Source organism: Bombyx mandarina, chromosome 06, assembly GCF_030267445.1.
Source record: "Bombyx mandarina strain Sakado chromosome 06, ASM3026744v2".
Taxonomy (NCBI): Eukaryota; Metazoa; Arthropoda; class Insecta; order Lepidoptera; family Bombycidae; genus Bombyx; species Bombyx mandarina.
This window is the reverse complement of record NC_143213.1, coordinates 3,917,422-3,940,314: the sequence shown is the minus strand read 5'-3', so window position 1 is coordinate 3,940,314 and position 22,893 is coordinate 3,917,422. Positions and strand designations below refer to the sequence as shown.

The following is a 22,893-nucleotide window of genomic DNA, read 5'->3' as shown; positions in this document are numbered from 1 at the left end:
ACTAAAGTATAATTTATGTTATAGAAATAACACAATGTTTGCTATCCGTTGTAATCGGTGATTAAAAGAGCTGGGAGTTGTCCGAGGCGAGGAGGTAGCCTGCTTAATACATTTAAGTAACTGAATTTAGGCAAAACAAATGACGGTTTTAACGAGGGTTTCACTCGTAAAACATTTGTTACTGTCGCGTTTCGTCATTTCGACTAACAAATGTTGGCATTTTCAAATCACATTTAGTTTATGATCGGATATGAGCCCATGTATTGAACGGGATCAACAAAATGAATACGTATACTTGAAAGAACATGCATATATTTTTAAAACTCATTACTATTAGTAAAACCTTAAAGTTAATTTGGTTTCGGATCGTGTAATAAAAATGAAACCCGCAAAATCATAATTTGCGTAATTACTGGTGGTAGGACCTCTTGTGAGTCCGCGCGGATGGGTACTACCACCCTGCCTATTTCTGCTGTGAAGCAGTAATGCGTTTCAGTTTGAAGGGTGGGGCAGCCGTTGTAACTATACTTGAGACCATAGAACTTATATCTCAAGGTGGATGGTGCATTTACGTTGTGGATGTCTATGGGCTCCAGTAACCACTTAACACCAGGTGGGCTGTGAGATCGTCCACCCACCTAAGCAAAAAAAAAAATGGGACACAATTTTTTTTTTCAAATAGTACTTGTTCTAATGCAATGACCACATGTATGTATTTGTATTTAAATTTTGGTCAATTAAAATTTAATTTTATTTCATCGTTCTTAATTCAAGTGATTGGAAATATAATTTTTGAGATTAACATACTTTTAAAATGAAATGCACTTTCTTTCTCGTAAACACAATATACCACAATTAACTACATAAAGACTTTCATTTATTTGACAATATAGACAAGATATTCAGAAAATATTATACCTACTTTTATATACCAAAAATATAAAACCAATACTAACCTAATTCCAATTTAATAATAGTAATACCTATTTTATATGAGATGTGTCAAGTCGAAACATGAGAAATACTCGAAATATTAAAAAATATATTGATTTATGTAATTTTTATATACCCACCTAGATTTTCAAATACATAATATGGTTTACGAGACGTCTATAATTTTGAGCTCTGCTGTTTTATAGACGTGTAAGTGACGTCACTGCATATAAACCTCAGCTTGCAATGAGAGGGTGCACTTACAATAGCTCACGGCAAGGCATTGTTGGGATACTAAAATGTTTACTAGCATTTTAAGAGCATATCTTTCCAATATTATCATGTACGTTATATAAAAAGACTTATTGTAAATGAAGCAATAACTTAGAAAGTAATGATTTCAGAATAAATGTGTGTTGTCCAAAAATTTTAATCGGTATTTTGAAACTTGTTCTCAAAAGCCATATAATTTTTTTTAAGATTAAGAACACCTAATGAAATTTTGTTCGAAGAAGAAAACGCCATGCATTTTTTTTGTGTTAAGTGTATTCTAGAATTATGTTAGATTGTACCAGTTAGGTAGTATTTCATAAAAAAAATCTTGTAAGCAAGGTTTAGTACCGATAAATGTTAGGTTTAGCCTAAGCGGTAGGCAGCAGCTTGGTTCTATCCCTGGCATTGCTGACGTCCATGAGCGACGGTAACCACTTGTCATCAGGTGGGCTGTATGCTCGTCTGCCTGCTCGGGCAATAAAAAAAGGTAAAATTTTACTACCGATAAATTCCAAGTGGACTATCATTTTGAAACAGGAAGACGTTTCTAAGAGCCTCTGATCTGATCTGATTATGCAGAAAAAGATTATGCAGAAAGAACAGAAGAAGACACCAAAATAATGGCCTTCCTATTCTTTCGTACCGGATGCGTCTCAATTCCTCGCGGCAGAAATAGTCAGGGCGGACAGTACCAATTCGGACAACATAGCAATGAAACCAAATCCGTTAAATGGTAGACAGTTATAGCATTACCTAATCTATACAAATCAATAAAATTGGAGTGTCTGTTTGTAATAATAAAATAACCATTTTTTACTAAATGCGTAAGTATGTATACCACAGTACATATAACAAAATATATATTTTTTACTTTTTGTCTGTCTCTTTGTCTGCCTGTCTGTTTGTTCCGGCTAATCTCTGGAACGGCTGGACCGATTTTGATGAGACTTTCACCGATAAGTAGCTGATAATATAAGGAGTAACTTAGGCTACTTTTTTTAGAATAGCTTCTCCCCGCGGCGTCACCCGCGGTACGACAATAACATCGCGAGACTAAGCTATTAATAATAAAATTTAATAATTCCGAAGCGAAGCGAGGGCGGGTCGCTAGTTAATAATAAAATTTCATGATTCCGAAGCGAAGTAAGGGCGGGTCGTTAGTTAAAAATAAAACAACAGCAGAAGAAAACTACGTTTTAATGAAAGAAGCCCCGAAATATCCGCCCTCGTCACTTTCATTACGTGAAATAATCACTATTAGTCTGTTTTGTCAGCCGTTACTGAGGCCTGCCTCTGCTCTACACATAATTTTTTAGAAAAATAAACGTGTTTTCTTTTATTATCTTGCTGCCCGCGAAAATATTTTGTTTTAGAATATTGCAGTTCGCTCTATACAAATTCAGGCCCCTGGAGTGACATCGTGAAAAGAATATGATTTGTTTTCTTATACTCTTACTCTCTGTAACAAAACTCATGAATAACAATGAGGGAACAAACAAATGCTTAGATTCCGCAGAAATATTTTGCTGAAAATACAAAGAGCCTAACGTTATTTTTGTTTTCAGCCAGCCTGGCACTTAAACTGAATCTGTATCAAGTCTGTACTTACTTATAATTAGTTTTTTATTTCCATGGTTGGTAGGGCATACGACTCACCTGATAGTTAGTAGTCACAGTCGCCCATTGACATCAGTGTTATGACAATGATCACCAATGGGCACAGCGAAGCCGCTTCCTACTGCAAACTGGTGGTAGGACCTCTTGTGAGTCCGCACGGGCAGGTACCACCACCCTGCCTGTTATATACAGGTTGGCCCGAACATTGACGTCTAAAAAAAATTTAGGGTCGTCGTGTCGTGGGGTATCCGAATCACTCCCATGTATTTTCCGCGATTATTGATAGTTTAGGAGTTATGAATTTTTTCAAATTTTTCGAGATTTTTCGAACTGGCCAACTTAAAAATTATTTTTTTTAATTTGAAGACTGCGAAACTTTTTTTTTGCAATTAGTTTTCTACGAGTTGTTCTTTTATGCGTAAAATAATCAGCTTCGTAACTTTTTTGGAAGTTGTAAAAATTTTGGTGTAAAGAGATAAATTTATGGTCGGTGAATAAGACTTACATTTTCAATTTTAAATTAAAAATCTAAGCAGGTGATTAAATAATCTCTAATTGACTTTCGAAAATGCGCTAGACTCTCAGCTTTCATAATCAAAAAAAATAGTGCTTAACGGGCTACTTTGGCTAAAATTGGCCTTTAAAGACAGCGAGGTGGAAAATTCTTAAATTCGTTTGGTCTTACAAAAAAAAATTATTTTGACAATTTTATCATTCTTAAGGCTAATTAACGATAGAGAATGCTAGAAATTAACCAAAACATATCGAGGTTGTTTAAAAAAAGTTTCAAGTAAGAAGTGGTTAAAACATAGATGATAATGTGAAAATTTATTTTTAAAATTCACAAAAGGTTTTCAAAGCTACCACCTCCAGCAGCAATACACATTCTACACCTGCGTAAGAAATTGTCTCTTAATCGACTTTTTTTTTATCCTACCTATGCCTTATAGCCTTGGGAGGCTATATCAGCTTCTCCTTGACGTGTAGATGAGCTCACGGGGCTCAAACCGGGTGTGTTGCTAACACTGGCCCTAGCAAGAGCAGTGCTTCGCAGAATCTACCACCGGATCGGAAACGCGACTCACTGTGAAGATCCGGCGAGAAACTCAGTGGGCTATGTCTATGGGTTTACTCGCCGTCGCTTGCGGCGAAGGGCTCGACGAGAACGATGACTGGTGCTTGGGGTACCTAAAAGCACCGTTAGTGGATCGGGAGGATCCGAAATGACGTGTTTTGGGCGACGACAACTGTTTACCATTCGGTCCGCAGGATCGGGAATGTAATCACCGGCGGGTATTGTCATTAGTGGCATTTGCGCCCATACATACCTTGATATTAGGTTGGTTGATAATTAATTCCAATAGACACATCCATTTCACTAAGTCCTTACAAAAAATACCCACGAGGTGAACTGACGACCTGTTAAAGGTTGCGGGTATGGCCTGTTATGTTACTGTGGCAAACTTTAGGATAGGCCTATGTCCATCAGAGAAAGTATGAGGGATAAAAAAAGGTTGAAAAATAATACAAATTATGTTCGCAACCCTTAACCTTAACGTCGGATATTTATATCGGCGATCAGACGTCCCGGTACCTTGATCTATAATCGTTTTACGCCAGCTCATTAATAGATCAAGACCATCAAAATTGAATATCGCGAATCAATTTCAGTGCAAACATTTATTAAAGTGCTACATTATATACTTTAAATTATGAAGTTTATTGTTTTTTTTTGTGTTTCAGTCGTGACCTCAAAACCTCTTAACTACGGAACTGTGCGTCTTCCAAAACATACATATGCACATACTCAGTTTTAACGTTACAATACAATACAATACAATATAGATAGGTAGTGTTACATTTCCATTGTCCAGGCTCAAACTTTCGATCTCTTGAATAACATACGAGTATATGAATGATAAGGCCATGCTTAGATTCTTGCCCCAATCAGCTAACAACATTATTTTTTTTATACCTGCTCAATAAAAATCTTTCAACAGTGCGTAAACAAATAATAACTCTATAGCTATTTAATCTTCTCGCAGGCTTCCCTCTGTGACACCGACAGTTTCGTTCATCCATCATTTTAGAAATCACAATAAATGTGGGACGCTCAGAAAATCTATACTACTTGAAGAAGCGTTCGGATCATCTATCATATAACAAAGATATCGTCATGAAAGTAAAATGTAATTATATTTTTGTAGGTTCTTTATAAAACTTTAGCTAATGGTAAATACGAAGCAATGTAAGAGGACACGCACGAGGTTTTAAGTATCAAACATAAAAATGAAAAACAAACATGGGCATCATGAATAAATTCAAATCAATCCCAAATTGAAGCATAAAATGCAGGTAAAAATTTTGATCAAAAGTTTATTTCGTTTGACGCGTTAGGGATGATTTATGTGAGCGGCGATCGGGACAGTTCGTGCCTCGTACGATGAGCGTGCGAGGAATGGATCTAAAATCTTATGAAAATGTTATATGTTCACTCTATATCGCGTGCTTCCTCCGTCCTGGATGAAGTTGGTATTTCAGCGTCTACTAATCGATTCCTTGTTCAAGCCTGTTGGAAAACAACGTTAGTAATTAAGTTATTATTAACGTAATTTGTTACATAATTTCCTTTTTTACTTTAGATGCGCAGACGAGGTCATAGCTCATCTGTAGTTAAGTTGTTACTGGAAGCCATATTCTCGTATATATGTCAATCACGGAGACATTTAAGCAGCAAAACATTGAGGGGATACTGTTACTGCCGGTTGATGATGAGGTAGTGTCTGACAGTGATGCTCTCGAATATAAAGGCAGAACTACTACTATGAATATTCTTCAGGTCAAATTTAGCACTATATCCCTGTTATAGTCAATAAGGTTAAAATAGTAAACTAATTAGTCTCTATATATAAAAATGAATTGCTGTTCGTTAGTCTCGCTAAAACTCAAGAACGGCTTGACCAAATTGGCTAATTTTGGTCTTGAATTATTTGTGGAAGTCCTGAGAAGGTTTAAATAAATATGAAAATACTCGGAATTAAATAAAAATAACAATTTTGTTTTTCCTTTGATGTGTCCCCCGTTGGACGGATTCCTTTTGTTTGTTTTAAGTTTATTTTATACAAAAGTTTAGGTCTTTTATTTATCGATTGAGCCACTACGAAGTCTGCCGGGTCAGCTAGTTAATAGATATAATAGAAGTAAACCTTGTGTACAGCTACGGAAGTCAAACAAGTATGTACATATTTCTTGTGCGTACACATACAAATGTATATTGTCTCAGAAGAGCCGTTGTTCTCATAAACAATGCACCCCGAGAAGGTTGTTAATTTTAACTTCTCAATATCAAAGTGACAAACTTTCGGATTGTTTAAACATGACGTTGAAACTTTTGTATTAATTACAGCTGTATATTTAACAACCAAAAAAGTTGGTTTTACGCAATAACTATAAAGTCAAAGTCAACCGTATCTAATGAACGCCAGTAGCACGAGAACAACCAAAGGGTTACCTTGCTCGGTGTCCTTGGTGTTACTAAAATGTCAGTCTACAAATTGTGCAAGTTGATCAATGGACTAACATATGAAACTTTTGCAACCACTACTTAAATAAAACTGTATTTATTTACCACATATCAGTCATTAGTAAAGAACGGGGGCTTATAAATTTCTTGTCTGTCTTATTTGGTGATTAACGATCTTATTCTGTGGAGTTTAGGATGTTGAATCGAATTTAAAAATAAATTAATAAAGTTTTTCGGGATCCTAAAAATGACACCTAAAATACCGCACCGTTTGTGACTTAATATTCGAACTACGCAACACAATCTCTTGGTCTCAATCGACTGCTTCAAATGACTACTATAGCATACTCTACTCGAAGTAAAAATATCAGTAATAAGTAAAAAACTGTCACATTTACTTTTCGTCTTCGATTTTTAACTAGCAAACAATAGTTGGTCTCATACTAATATCTACGCCAATTTCCCTTTAAGCGCATCCAATAGAGCTACAAAGCTTTTGCTTACACCAGTGCTGTCCCTAAGTAAAGTTCATAAATGTCAGTGGAGCATCGCCAGCATGTAGGTCATGTATTCTGGAGGAATGTCGTAGGCTCGATTTCGCATCGCTTTGATCTCCAAAGTATCACAGTAGTCACTTCGTTTAATTACACGTTTTGCTGACGACAACTTTCCTTTGTTTTCAGAGTACGCGTTTAATTGAAATCTGTTTATTTATAATTTAAAAAATTGTTATCCTAATCCGATTTATTTACAAGAGACGCATTTAGTAATCATTTCTTGGTACTTGAAATAAATAGACAGAACATAGAAAAAAAAAAAGAAGTCATCGTGGCCTAAAAGATATGACGCCTGGTACATTCGTATCGAGCGATTCGACCGTGCCGGTGTTCGAATCCCGCATGTAGGTACAATTTTTTCTAATGAAATACGTACTTATCATATGTGGTTCACGAACGACTTCCGCGATGAAGGAATAACATCGTGTAATATAAATCAAACCCGCTAAATTCAAATTTCTTAATTACTGGTGGTAGGGCGTGTTGTGAGCCCGCACGGGTAGGTACCCTGCCTATTTCTACCGTGATGCAGAAATACGTTTGAAGGTTGTGGCAACCGTTGTACTATAAAACTGAGACTTAGAATCCATGTCTCAAAGTAAGTAGTGGCTTTACATTGTTGATGTCTATGGGCTCCGGTAACTACTTAACACCAGATGGGCCGTTCGTAGACCCATTTATACAGTTAAAAAATGACTGCGAATGTTATTCAATAACATTGAGCTTCTGTTCATTAATAATATCTAAAGCAAGTCCACAAATAAGTTATTTTATCAATAAAGTAAATAGTAATCCCTAGAATTATTTTAATTATAAAATAAATCTTCTAATTAGTAAGCACTTTTAAATTATTCAGTTTGGCGTGGCAGTAAAGTTTAAATTCACAGAGCCGTAAATTTTAGAAATTTGGTCGACTCCTCATAATTAGCGCCATCAAAGGGCATACGCTATGAAACACGAAATGAGCATGAAAACCACGCCGGATTAACTCGAAGCTTAACAAAACATTAAATGTTATTATGAATTTTCATAGTATTATGTAGTAGTATCGTCATTTTAATAACATTGTTTATGAATTAATAAGATAAAATGCTCACCCGTATCAAACGAAGCGACGATGTCTATATACAAATTCAGCAGCTGGGTATCAATTTTTCTAAGCAAACACTTAGGCAGGCGAAGGAATGATAACTAGAATAACGAATGTGTGAAGTTTCGTGAAAAATATAATACATTTTACTTCAAGAACAATCGATAAGTTTCTGTAAATCAGTATGCGTGTAAGAAAACGGACTTACCTTGTAACTCTGTTGGTTAATACTGCAAATCCTAAGCTACTTAGTAAATATAAGTCTTTATACGAGTATAAAGTTATAATTTTCAAGGCAGATCTTATTGATGTCGTTTTCAAAGCTGGCGACACTGAAATATCCAAACTCTCTGTTTTCTTCAAATTTGCGGTTTATAGATTTGTATTTGAATTGTTTTGTCGACTTAGTTTTAACTAAGAAGATTAAACATATAAAGACCAGTAAAGCATTACGGTACTACGGACTGGATTTCGAAAATTAAATCTTAACGGATATTCGCGAAACGTAGACAGAAATATAAAGTGTTAGAATATAAAGGAAATGTATGTAAAGTTGAAATATAAAGAATATGTCATAGCGCTTTGGTTCATTTTACGTTTTGTATATCCTTCTTCAAACGCGGCTTGTGGATAGTATTCAACGGTAAGCAACGGCTTGGCTCTGCCCCTGGCATTGCTGAAGTCCATGGGCGACGTTAACCACTCACCATCAGGTGGGCCGTATGCTCGTCTGCCTACAAGGGCAATAAAAAAAAATTGTAGATAAATGCTTATAACTCAGATTTTGTAAAATTATAACGTTTCAAACCCTTTCGGTCAGTTTGGTTGGTTACAGGCTGTCAGGGTGGTAGAACATAAGGGGTGCATTTCATTATATTATTATAGAGGAAGAATATTTTCTGTATATTGACGTAAGCTGCGCGTAAAAGCTAGTCACCTACTTATTAAACTAGTTAAATGAGCCTTCTCCTAATCCTAAAATGGAGAGGCACGCTATCGCTAGGTCAGAAGCCAAGTGGTGTTGTGTGGCGTTTAAATTTCCTTCGAACACAATCGACCCTAAAGTGCCCCTCAACTTTAGTGTCTATCGTTCTGACCATCAACAAGAACAGATCCTTAAAACCTTATTTTTAGTTTACGGGACACACTCAAGAGAATAGTCAAATTCAAAGCTACGTTTATGGCATAGAGAAAAAATAAACTTGAAAAAACAAAATTAGATAATCGTAGGAATGAACAGTCCTGCCATATATATTATATTATTATATTGAAAATAATTAATCTAGTACAATAATAACCTAGTTTTCAACCATTTTGCCACAGCTTTTACTCATTGACCGTAATACTAGTAATAATACTCTATCTTTTTTAATAATTCTGGCTATTTACTTGTTCCTATCGAATGAGAAAACGTTTGCAAAACACATTTACGCATTTACGTAACGCCAATGTAAGGAAACACCTTCAAGAATCTCGATTCGAAAAACCAAACATTCAAAATCAATGGCCGTGAAAACGTTTATTTCCACGAGCTTGTAATGCATCTTTGAGGAGATTGGGTGAACCCACACGAGTACAAGGTCGGGCCATTTTAATAATATTTTCACTTATAGCTAACGAAGCGGTAAATTATTTGTGGGATATTTGGTTTTGTTGCCAGCACATACAGCCAATCATATAATAATATGTTTTGTTTTAAGTTTAAAATACTTATCTTTTATTTAAAACTAGCGACCCGCCCTCGCTTCGCTTCGGAAACATTAAAATACAGAAAAAAAAAAAAAAAAAAAAAAAAAAAAAAAAAAAAAAAAAAAAAAAAAAAAAAAAAAAAAAAAAAAAAAAAAAAAAAAAAAAAGTAGCCTATGTTCATCAGGGACAATATCGGCTTTTAATGGAAAAATAATTTTTCAAATCGGTCCAGTAGTTTCGGAGCCTATTCGAAACAAACAAACAAACAAATCTTTCCTCTTTATAATATTAGTATAGATGTATTTTTGTGGATATATTGTCATAATGAATTCGGTCACGGCTTACATGCATGCATTAATATTAATTTAATAATAATATTAATAAACGATTCTTTAATGACGGGAAAGACCTATAAATAAATTGTGTGAAATTTACTAATATTTTAAATTTTGGATCTTATGCCAATTCATAATCACGACGGAATTCACATTCTTCTCACTACTGACTTTTTGATTCTTATCGTCATATTAATATTAGAATAATCCACTAAACTAAATTAATAAAACAATAGAAACCAAGTTTATTTCATGGGGTAAAATTACTCCAAGCCTATGTTTCTCTCACGCGCAAAATTTTCAGAAACAAAAGCATGGAAATGAAAACTACATTGCTGTATGAATGAAGCACAAATCAACAAACTCTTTCGCGTTAACAATATCGGAATAATTACGTGTATAACAATTATTTGTGTCATTTCCATTCTCCCAAATTAAGAGATGTCCTAAAAAACGGACAGAAATACGGCAATAGAACAATAGGGTATTCGTCAGGTACATAGTATTATATAGGTACTACAGTATTTTAAATGGAACACAACGCGTGAATTTTTAAATAAGCATTGTGCAAATTAAAGTTTGCAATTTTTTTCCTTTATAAATAGAAACACTACGTCATTCGACCTAGTTTCCGAAGCTTGAACAACAGTTTTCGTTTTTGTAACAACTTTCTTCTGCACATTAGTTGCTGATGGTATGCAATCTACAAATAGCATTTTGCTTACGAGACGGCATTAGTCAATAGCGATTATAATCAGTAGGTGCGTCTGAAGTGATCAGGAATTTTAGAATCATCCACCTTACACCACGTTTACCCTTAGAATTTTTTTAATTCTTTTATTGCTTAGATGGGTGGACGAGCTCACGGCCCACCTGATGTTAAGTGGTTACTGGAGCTCGTAGACATCTACAACGTAAATGTGTCACCCACCTTAAGATATAAGTTCTAAGGTCTCAGTATAGTTACAACGACTGCCCCACCCTTCAAACCGAAACGCATTGCTGCTTCACGGCAGAAACAGGCAGGGTAGTTATACCTACCCGCGCGGACTCAGAAGAGTCCTACCACCTTTGCTGTCGTGCGTTTTATGGCTTATATGTAATTATGTAATTTGGTGGCTAAAAAATTTGAATAGACTATTATGGATACAGCGTAGTATACTTTCTAACTGAGAATATACACTTTTAGGATGGTAGTAGTAGGCCCAGGATAGGCGTTTGTGATCTTTGTAAGTCGATCCTCATCCGAAATGAAAATTATTTTAAAATTACTACCGAACTTTATTAAATAGCAAAGTAAGGAAATCAAAATCAAACATTAATTCCCGCAAACATATTATCAAACACTGAATCCCTTAAAACGACAAAAAACGAAAATAACCATTTCCTATTGAATTTCCTCGACGGAAATCAACAAATGAAGAAGTGTTATTGACACGGAATTAGCAAACCTGAACGAGGGGCACAAGTGGCGACAAGACTCCTGAAAAATACTCGCGCCTTTATTGGAACTTCATCGAAGAGCTCTTACACTTTGATTTGTGAACCCTGTTTAAAAAAAAAAGTGACATTGTTTGTGCATTTTTATTGCTAACATAATAATACAAATATATGGAAATTAATACTTTCTGTTTTTTTATGAAAGCGCTAACATCATCTGCGTAATTTCAAATTTATTTCACTTCGTCGTACAATTTATTTCACTTAGTCGCTACCTTTAAAGTTGAACCTGAAGATACATGATGTCAGTATGTCTAGTACAGAACTATTCATTGTAATATATTGGAACGTCGGCATGATTAAGCTGATTTTGGAGCTCCGTACATCTTATGAGGGTTTCCATTGGCGAACCTCGTCTGCTTAAACCGAGACAAGTCGGAGCTAAGCTAAGATCACTATTGAACTATAATTATTAAATTAGTAAACTTTCAAACCAGGACGTAGAGTTCTTCATTCTAGGAGTATCACCAGACTATAAAGTTGGGCCGTAATAAAGTTTTTGATGTCAAAGTAACCAGTTTTATAGCGTAGCGCCGACCCCGTTGTGTACTTTTATGGATAAGATACTTAAAAACATACAATGTAACAGCAAGGTATCCTGATTACGGAATTTCATGAACTTGTTTCAAATACTTCTACGTGCTTCTGTGTTTTTTTTATAGATTTGATTGAAAACAGACGTAAGGGTAAATGATGAAAATTTGTCATTAACTCCTCATTACGGGCATTTTCTTCATTAGTTACGTGAGTAAACTATCCCAAGGCCTATCTGGTATTAAGTTAGATATCAACAACGCATATGCCGATATCCACTTTGAGATATGAGTTTTAAGTCTCATCTCTATACTATAACGAATGTTCCATCTTTCAAACCGGATCAGATACTGCTTGGCAGCAGAAATAGGCAGGGTAGTTAGTACTTGTCCGTGCGGGTCACAAGTTGCCCTACCACCAGTAATAACGACACGAGCCCAGGACTGGTATAATGTGATACATTTTATAATTCGCTTTTAGTGATTAGAAGAGAATCACTTTCAACTGATATTAAACATTCAGAAGAAATATGTCTCTCAATTTATGAAATAAATTATAGAAAACTACCGTCTCACTAAACAATTAAGATTCATTTCGGTGCCCTATTTAAACTGTCTCGAGAACGTGTTATTAATTTAAATGGTTCATTTATTATATTAAATGTAATAAAGATGTATAAATGAGAAACTGTGAAGTAGCAGAACGTAGCAATTTAACGCGGTAAACCACCGAACTGCTGAAAGATAAAATTTTGCCGCAAGGCACAAGAATGTAGGTAAAGTTGGGTTAATGTGGATCATGAAAATGAAATCGCAATTTGTATTTGAAACGTAAAATACTTATCAATAGTAAAAGGATGCACGTTCTGAATATGATGGGTATGAATATTCTGGCCACTTACATCGTTATAGAGAAAGCCTTTCCGCCCCTTCGGAATTCAGCTTACATGTGTCTATAAGCTCCAGAAACCAATGACATCAGGTAGGCTAGCTATACAGGCAAATAAATAACTCAATTTTCCGCAATTTTAAAAAATTATAATACTAAATTATTATACTAACTAGCGACCCGCCCTCGCTTCGCTTCGGAAACATTAAAACACACATGAAACCAAAAAAATAAAATAATTTTTATTTTTAAAAAAGTAGCCTATGTTCATCAAGGACAATGTCGGCTTCTAATGGAAAAAGAATTTTTCAAATCGGTCCAGTAGTTTCGGAGCCTATTCGAAACAAACAAACAAACAAACAAATCTTTCCTCTTTATAATATTAGTATAGATGTAGGCCTCCGCTTCCAACACTCAGGAAATAATACACAGATTGCAGTAGTTTACTTAATTCTGTATTGCTTTATTTGTAACTTCACTTTTACAATCTTTAGACATCTGCTCACTACCGAATACACTGATTTCTATCTCGTTTTTTCAGACTACCGCCTTTTTATTATGTCACGTCCCCACTACTGTAATTGCTCCCACCAACAGTGTTGCTATTTAGCACTCCGAAAATTGCCTAAACATTAACAAATTTAATTATTTTACAACAAATCTTACACTAAGATAATAAATTTAAATCAGGTAAAAAATGATACCAAATACAAATCAATTTAGCTCGGGCAGAAACAGAAGTGAACCATAGTCAGTAACTCGCTAACTTCTACACATTATACCAACATTCCATTTACAGCCACCGGCAAAGTCCACATTGTTAAGTTGTACGCGTGGCTCATCGTGAGCTGTTCGGCGCTATCATACGTATTATATTGTATACATACTTCCTTAGGGAAAACATCGTATTGGAATGGAAATTACACGTGGTTACATTGGATTTTCATGAATAATTAATTTAAACTGTCTTTATTTGATTTAAGAAGTAGCAAAAAGGAATATTTCGGTAGAATTTTATTCGAACGTATTCTTCTCAATTAATAGTAAAAATAATTTTAATTATTAATACGACTCGCGAACATCGAAAAATATTTTTCGTACACATTATTTAATGTGATATCAATTATTTATTAAAGACTTTCATCTTTCTTAACATAAAATTTACATTTTTCCCACCTATTCGCTGGTAGCCTAAGTGACAATTACAGTTACGCACGGACGGGTGACGAGTGAACTCACGAGCTTATCCTGAGAAAATTTGCTATTACTGGTCGTAGGACCTCTTGTGAGTCCGTGCGGGTAGGTACCACCGCCCTGCCTATTTCTGCCGTGAAGCAGTAATGCGTTTCGGTCTGAAGGGTAGGGCAGCCGTTGTAACTATACTGAGATCTTAGAACTGATATCTCAAGGTGGGTGGCGCATTTACGTTGTAGACGTCTATGGGCTCCAGTAACCACTTAACACCAGGTGGGCTGTGAGATCGTTCACCCTTCTAAGAAAAAGAAAAAAAAAAGCTCACCCTAGCAAGGTGGTGCTTCACAGAACCTACCACCGCATCGGAATCGCGACCCACTGAGTAGATCTAACAAGAAACTCAGTGGGGTTAAGCTTAGCTTAATGTCACTAACACCAATGTACCTAAATTAAAAAGTACTCGTATATCTGAATATCAAACAGCATAATTCCTAAAAAGACCTTTCGACCTTGATAACTTGGGTACATACCTGGTCGGCGGTGTATCGCGTTCCGACCCGGCAGGCTGGTTCTGGCCCAGCGGGGTATCCTCGACGACCCGTCGGTCGGGCGTCCTCGGGGTGGCGCCGCGCCGCGTGTCTGCTTGTAGTGTTGACCGCGGGAACCCCCTACTCTGACCGGGTTCTGATCCCGGACGGAGATCGGACGTCTGGTGTAAGAGTGCAGGGGAGTCATTTAGTGGGTGGGCCTTAAAATCCTTGGGCCCGCGATCTGCCCTCGCTGGACCTCGAAGTAGGTTCGACTCCGGGCGCGAAAAAAAAAAAAAAGGGTACATAAGCTGCGTGTATCCTGTCATACGTACAGTGATTCTCATTACGTCACTGTATCTGGGTACGATTCCCTGTCGCAGACTGTATTTTTGTTTAAGATATTTCGTATTTTTAGTTTAAATGTACGTCCTGTCTTATGTTTCCGCTACGCATAACGCAAAAGAAAATTCTATCTTTTTCTCTTCGAAATCATACTGCACGTAATCAAATAATTAAGTTGCCTACAATACTTCATAGCTCTACTCAAGGTTACACTATGGTTTAATTACAATAGCGTACACAATAGCAAAACTTAAAGCTTTATAAGTTAAATGCTTTATTTTATGGCAAAGTGTAATTTGTATATAAAAGTACTTTTTGCATTTCTAGATACAAAGGTTATATCTTAAAATTTATCTATAATTAACATTATCATAATAACCTAAACTTCATATTAACACAAATAATTCACCACAATTCCGTACGCCTGCACATTGAGGAATATGAATAAAGTATTTATTTATTTATAATAATTTTATAAAAACCATCCAACTAAAAGAAGAATAACAAAACATTAAGCAGCGAGTTTTAGAATTATTTTCTCTTCTTATATTTGTTTGTAGCCGCACATTTTCGAAACTAGCTACGCATCTGATCTACATTTTTTTCTTAAAGATTGGTTGAGATTAATTTGAAGCACAAGGTTTTGTTTCATTAAAGTTAAATGTTCCAAAAATTAATGTTAGAAGTTACATGGAATATAATGTTCTCAATACGAGTATATGTATATTAATAAAATAATGGGAAAGAACATAAGCTTTACTTTTCACATTTCATTCCACTAATTTATGCGTATTATCTATGCACTGCTCAGCACGAGTCTATGTGATAATTAAGGTGGTGAAGTTGCGGCAGAAAGCTAATTTCATTAAATAAAATGTAGTCTAAGCATTCTATTCAGGTGTATAGAAAATTACACATCTCCATTACAGATAATTATGGTCAGCGATATATTATCAGGGTAGAATCTCATTCAATGTTTTGCTTTTCCGACCAGATTACAAAATTATTTTTAAGTTTTAGTTTAAGTTTTGAAAGGAAAACCTTAGATAGCAAAAAAAAGTTCACCATTTGAAACAAAAAATAGGTAAATGACACTTCTAATGACCTTGTTATAGGATGTAAATTTTAATTTGATGTCATTTTCTTTACAAAATACCATACCATTAACAACTAAAGTAAGCACCATGAATTACAATTTGCAAAGCCATTAATCAAAACTCCGAAAATCCATGAAAGTTCAACCTTTTTGTAAAGCGATCATTAATATATCCGTGTTAGTTGCTGAGGTAATATATCACACTAAGGTCACGGTGGAGAAAAAACATTCGCATTATCGAGAAAATAAAATACAAGTAGCACAGTGGTAAAGTCATGTTCACAATATATACCTACATATTTTTTATTGCCTAATTGGGTGAACGAGTTCACGGTTCACCTGGTGGCGAAGAATTAAGTGGTTACCGAAGACCATAGTCATCAGCAACGTAAATGCCGCCACACATCTTGAGACATGAGTTCTATTTCAGTTTTACAGTACCACTTACTGTACTATACTTTACTGTATCACGGCAGAAATAGTTGGGGCGGTGGTACCCTACCCGTGCGAATTCAATACAAGATGTTCTACTACCGTAAAAAATATTTCTTATAATGTTTAGAATACAGCAATGTTTTATGATTTAAGTAAAATATTTATTTTTATACATTTTACAAACTCGTCTTGGAACCAATTTCAAAGGAGAAATGTGCTAATGCCTAAAACAACTGAAATTCAAGTTTAGAATATTTCAGATACTATTTTATTTATCGAAGGACAGAACAGAATTGAATCTGAACTCTTGTGAGTCCGCACGGGTAGGTACCACCAGCCCGCCTATTTCTGCCGTGAAGCAGTAATGCGTTTCGGTTTTAAGGGTGGGGCAACCGTTATAACTATACTGAAACCTTAGAACTTATATCTCGAGGTGTGTGGCGCATGTACGTTGTAGATGTCTATGGGCTCCAGTAACCACTTAACACCGGGGGGTTTAAGCTCGTCCACACATCTAAGCGATAAAAAAAAGGAATTTAACTTCATCTTTTGAGTTCGGATATCGCGTTTTAACAATTCACCTGCAATATGTCGGGGTGAAGCTTGTCCTTGAGCATCAGTCAGGGCGGGCGCGCCTCGAGAAACCATTGTGTACGGAACTGCCGACAGCTTGATTGCTGCGCTCTACATATTGATCATGGCCGGGGTTTTTGATCAAACACTTCCCTTGAACTTACGAAGAAAGATTTATAATATCTTCGAGGTTTTAGATTATAAATATGAACGAAACTTGATTTGATTTTTTTTTAAATCTTATAGTCTATTATTAACAGTCTGGCAAAGAAATTTAGCATTAGAATTCTTAATTCGAATTAAGTACTATTATAAAACTGAGAAACAAGAAATTGTAATTAAAAAATGATATGAAAATTTTACGAATGTATTAAATGAAGCCACTGGCCCACAGGTTTTTTTTACACGCTTTATATTAGCTTCACTTGTATGTAATATGTTCGTATGTTTTTCTTGGAGAGACATATGAGTCGTCTATTATCAAAGGCGGCAATCTGACTTTTGGACAATGATTGGTAAATCAGAAAAACGAATTATTGACTTTGTATTCCATTGGCAGTCACAAAACTCTTCGGAACGACATCTTAGATAAATAACAGGTTAACTATTAACCTTTATTTAATGCAGGTTTTGAACCGTATTCTTTGAAGGAGACGATTATATTCAAATAAATCTGTATTGACATATCAATAAAATTTTTTTGTCCAAATGTACAGATTGCCGCCTTTGATAATAGACGACTCATATATGCTACTTACTGAACTACGTTTTTAATGTCTGAAAAATCTCAAATAACGTCTTTAAGCCTTATTGAATCTACAAAATCATAAATCTACGAAACATACAACATACTAAACCTATATTAAAAAACTGTAAACTACGTTTCTGTATTCTACGATTTTATTATACATATATTTTTTTAAATTACCGCCCTATCACAGCCGTTCATCAAACTTCCGGAAATTCGACAAAGTTTTTCAACTGTTCTCATTAAGTATTCTTAACACCTCGCGCTTCCGTGTAGAGAATGTAATATTCCTAGTAACGCTACCGAAACTCTTTTATAAGTTTCATTATATAAGAAAGGTACTTGAAATTATAGTTGGTATTCCGAGAGAACGATTTAGCTACTGCAGCTTAATCCTAAACTGAAGTGAGCTTGTACAGTTTAAGTAACAATTTTGTAAATTTGTATGCTTAGCATTACATTATTTGTGAGAGAGAAAAAGAGAGATAGAGAGAGTAACTTAGCCAAGTCAATGTAGCAACAGTACAGGTATAATAGCGTATCCCTTTATGAATAGCCAAATAAACATAGGGTCTTCTAACGTAACTACCACCTGTCTCACAACACACAACCCGCTAAGGTTCTCCCCGGATCTTCTCAGTGGGTCGCCATTCCGATCTGGTGGTAGATTCTGCGAAGAACTGCTTGCTAGGGCTAGTGTTAACAAATTCTCTCAGGTTGAGGCCGTGAGCTCGCCTACCGACCCTCGCGTAACTGGAACAGCCCCTTAGACTCCCAACGAATAGGTAGATAAAAAAAACGATAACACCTGATGGTTTTCATTGACTCATAGATAAATATGAATTTACTGATGGTACGACCTCTTGTGAGTCTGCGCGGGTAGATACCACCGCCCTGCCTATTTCTGCCGTGAAGCAGCAATGCGTTTCGGTTTGAAGGGTGGGACAGCCGTTTTAACTATACTTGAGACCTTAGAACTTATATCTCAAGGTGGGTGGCGCATTTGCGTTGTAGATGTCTATGGGCTCCAGTAACCACTTAACACCAGGTGGGCTGTGAGCTCGTCTACCAATCTAGGCAATAAAAAAAAATGCCGTCGCAAATTTTAGACTAATTTGAACTAAATGTGGAATTCAAAATCAAAATGGACTTTTCCTCCCTCTAGACTGGGCACTTTATGCTTCGTGTGACAGAAGGGCGGTGCAGGTGCCGGCTAACCACAATGTGTCCAACCATCAGTGTTTAAAATGAAAAACGGGTATCGTGTCGAAAGCTAGATAGGAAATAAGGTATCAGATATCCATCTTAGGGCGCTGTAATGAACTCATTAGGGTATAGGAAGGCATTGCCTCATCTCATCTTCCGGCTTATACCGGAGCTCTTTTGTAAGCTGGTTTTACTATTCGCTATTTTTTAATTATTATTTATTTCTCAACATATTATTGTCTGATAAGATCCTCTGGTATGATGACTGTCAAATGTCAATAAATATGATTTATATAAAAATACCTTAAGCATTCATGACCACGTAAAGTGTGAAGTATTCGAAGCGACTGAAATATTAAACGTGAGAGTACATCGTAAAAGTAGTTTTAATTATATATTTTTTATAGCCCCTGTAGGCAGACGAGCATACGGCCCACTTGAAGGTGAGTGGTTACCGTCGCCCATTGACTTCAGCAATGCCAGGGGCAGAGCCAAGCCGCTGCCCGGCTTTATATTAGGTCAAGTTGTATTTTAAAGGTTACGTTATATCTATTGTTACAACGCATTTTGGATTTTTCGATGGACGGCGCCATTCAGGATACGAGATTATGGAATTTGGTTGCTGTTTTACTAAACGGTTAGATTTTTGCATAGATGCATAGATTTTTTTTTAATATGCACAGAATTTAAGTGTAATCGTATCTAGTAACGCGAGTGAGCCAATGTTCGAATGCCATAAGCAGGTACCGATTTATCTACTGAAATACATAAGACTACCGTAGCAAAGGAATAACATCGTTTACGTTTTAAAAATCAAACCCACCAAAACTACCGGCGGTAAGGCGACTTGTGAACCAGTACGGGTAGGTACCACTACCCTACCTATTTCTCGCGTGAAACAGCCGTTGTACTGTAAAGCTGAGACTTAGGTCAGGTAACTCATGCCTCAAGGTGATTGATTGCATTTATGTTGTTGACGTTTATGTGCTGCGGTGAAAACTTAGCACCAAGTGGGCCGTGAGCTAACCCACCCATCTAAGCAATAACATATAGATAAATATATAATTCCGAATACATTTACACTACCCAAGTCAGCATCCAATCGCAATGAACTGCAACATAAAATTAGTTGTGGTCGTAATTTGCTGTAACTAAATCGTTAAAACGACTTTTATGCTTCGCGTAATTTCGGGCTTAACTGGTTTGACCACTTTGTGTAGTTTAAAGGTTTTGATTAGCTCCACAATCGAACAGATGCCAGTGACGTGTGGGTAAATATGCGTTAACGTTGTACGGTAGACTGCCGACTGCGTCTGACAACGTAACTCACGCTCCGTTTAATACGTTTTGGCCCTAAATCTGCCTCGTCAGAACGATAAACGGTTAATACGTTAACCTTTAGGCAACATTTACTACAAATAATCGTAAAATTGCATCGGTGATTCAGGGGTTTTAACGATTCTGACTCATTGCATGTGTTTTTCAATCTTTTTTTTTAAATTGTCTATAGTTGAGAGATCGTTGCGTTTTATGATCCTTATTTGGTATTTTATAAACTAGTGAAGCAAACAACCACCTTTTCTCTTGTCTTCCCTTTCTCTTGTTTTGTCTTGTCTTCACAATGCAGAAAAGACCAAAAGATGGTACCAGCACGTGTGATTCACAATTATACCTAACCGTATTCTCAATGAAAGAAAAAATCAAGAGGAAATTAGTTGAGTAAGGAAGGTCGTTGTCCAAATATTATATAACACAGTATAACATAATAGTATAACAGTTGATAGAAGAGACTGATGTAACCTACTCATATTCTCTGTTTGAGGCCCATTTCTATTGTAGAGTTTTACATAGTATTAATACAATAATCCATTCAATAACATCGTAGCAGTGTTACTACTTTTCAACAACTAAAATATCTGAGAGCGACAAAAGGCAAATACAAAAAAAAAGTTACAGATTTACACGATGTTTAACTTTAATCTTATTGGCAATGAATGCATTTAATGTTTTCCAGTTTTTTTTTCTATTAATACCACAATAAGATACATTTATCGGTATTTTCCACAATATAGAAAATTCCCTACTCCATCGGTCAATATACCGAGTCTAATAATGATTTATTACAAAAACTCGAGCGAGCAAAAGGAAAGGCCAGTCGTTAAATATGTATTCATCATTCCGAAATTCCGTGGTTTATTGGCATCCAAGGACTGTGAGGCCACTAATGATAAAAAGTTACAATCTAGATTCCAGAACAATGCGGTGGTCTGCGCCTTAAAATTTAATACATAATCTTACCGTGTCTTGAACTATAAGATCTCGATGAGCAATAACAGGACAATCTATGAAAATAGGCAGATCTTATAAGCTAAAACAATTACCAGATACCACGTCCGACTCTAGAATGAACCCATTTCCAATAAATTCTCCAAACGTAACACATAAAATGTCCATCTTTAAACACAGTTTCAACTTTCTTTTAATAAGGTAGCGGCGTACTCTCCTGATATTGCCTCCATAAGCAACAGTATTTTTTTTTTTTTATTGCCCTTGTTGGCAGACGTGCATACGGCCCACCTGATGGTGAGTGGTTACCGTTGACCATGGACTTCAGCAATGCCACGGGCAGAGCCAAGCCGCTGCCTACCGCTTAATACTCTCCACAAGCCTCGTTTGAAGAAGGACATGTCATAGCGCTCGGGAAACACCGTGGAGGGGAGCTCATTCCATAGCCGGATGGTACGTGGCAAAAAATACCTCTGGAAACGCACTGTGGATGACCGCAGTGGCTCCAGGCAGTACGGATGAACTCTACTCCGGTGGCGGGCGGTGCGATGGTAAAAACGAGATGCCGGTATCATCTCGAACAATTCCTCAGAGCACTTTTACTGGTTGTAGGCTGTCTTGTGAGCCCGTGCGGGTAGGTACCACCACTCTGCCTATTTCTGCATTGAAGCAGTAATGCGATTTGTTTTGAAGGGTCGAGCAGCCTTCAGCATTTGTACTGTAAAACTGAAACTTAGAACTCATATTTCAAGGTGAGTGACGGCATTTGCGTTGTTGATTTACAATTTCAAACTTATTAAAACGGAAATTACCTGCTATAAGATGTAATAAAGTGTTATGTCCTGGAATATTAATGTAATGTATTATATAGGCAATAAACTTTATGCATAGAGAGAGCTGGAAGCTCATTGTACTGACACATGTAACTACAATTACTAGGTTTCTGTTTCAACTAAAAAAAACCATTGTCGTTTCTCAGTGGGTACTAAACTTCACCCCGGATAACACTTAGCCAAGCAGTAAAAAATAACCTACCTACATAACAACAACTTCGGAATGTTTCTCGGCAGCACTGTTCTAGAACTTTTTCTCTGCAGATTACTTGTGAGCTCGGTTTCTGCGTCGAAATCTTTTGTTTATTTATGGTACCACAATTTCCATTCAAGATGCTTTTGTACGATAAGACTGATTCGCGAGTAAAATTTGTTTTGCAAAGAGAATTCAATGTTACTAAATGAACTCGATTTGTATTCCAAATTTTGAATTGACTTCTTAATACAGTGTATTTGTTTTGTTGACGTAAAACAGTTGGAAGAGCACGCCGCCTACATATAATTAACTGCTGCTTAAAAGTGATTATTGGAACTCACAAATCCCTATATTGTGAATCATCTTAAGATATAAGGCGTATATGGGCAGAAAAGCTTAGAACCCACCTGGTATTAGGTAGTTATATAAGAAGAAAGAATATAACTACGGACAGATGACTGAAAATGTCCTTGTGCGGTGCACATATCAATACTGCATCTCAATTGAAGCCTTTG

At 36.1% G+C, this 22,893-nt stretch overlaps 1 protein-coding gene across 1 annotated transcript in view; it reads left to right on the top strand.

The window, feature by feature from the left end:
• The window catches only part of LOC114239868 (progestin and adipoQ receptor family member 4), a 44,643-nt gene that overhangs the window by 16,768 nt on the left and 4,982 nt on the right, over nucleotides 1-22,893 (top strand). The window lies entirely within an intron of this gene.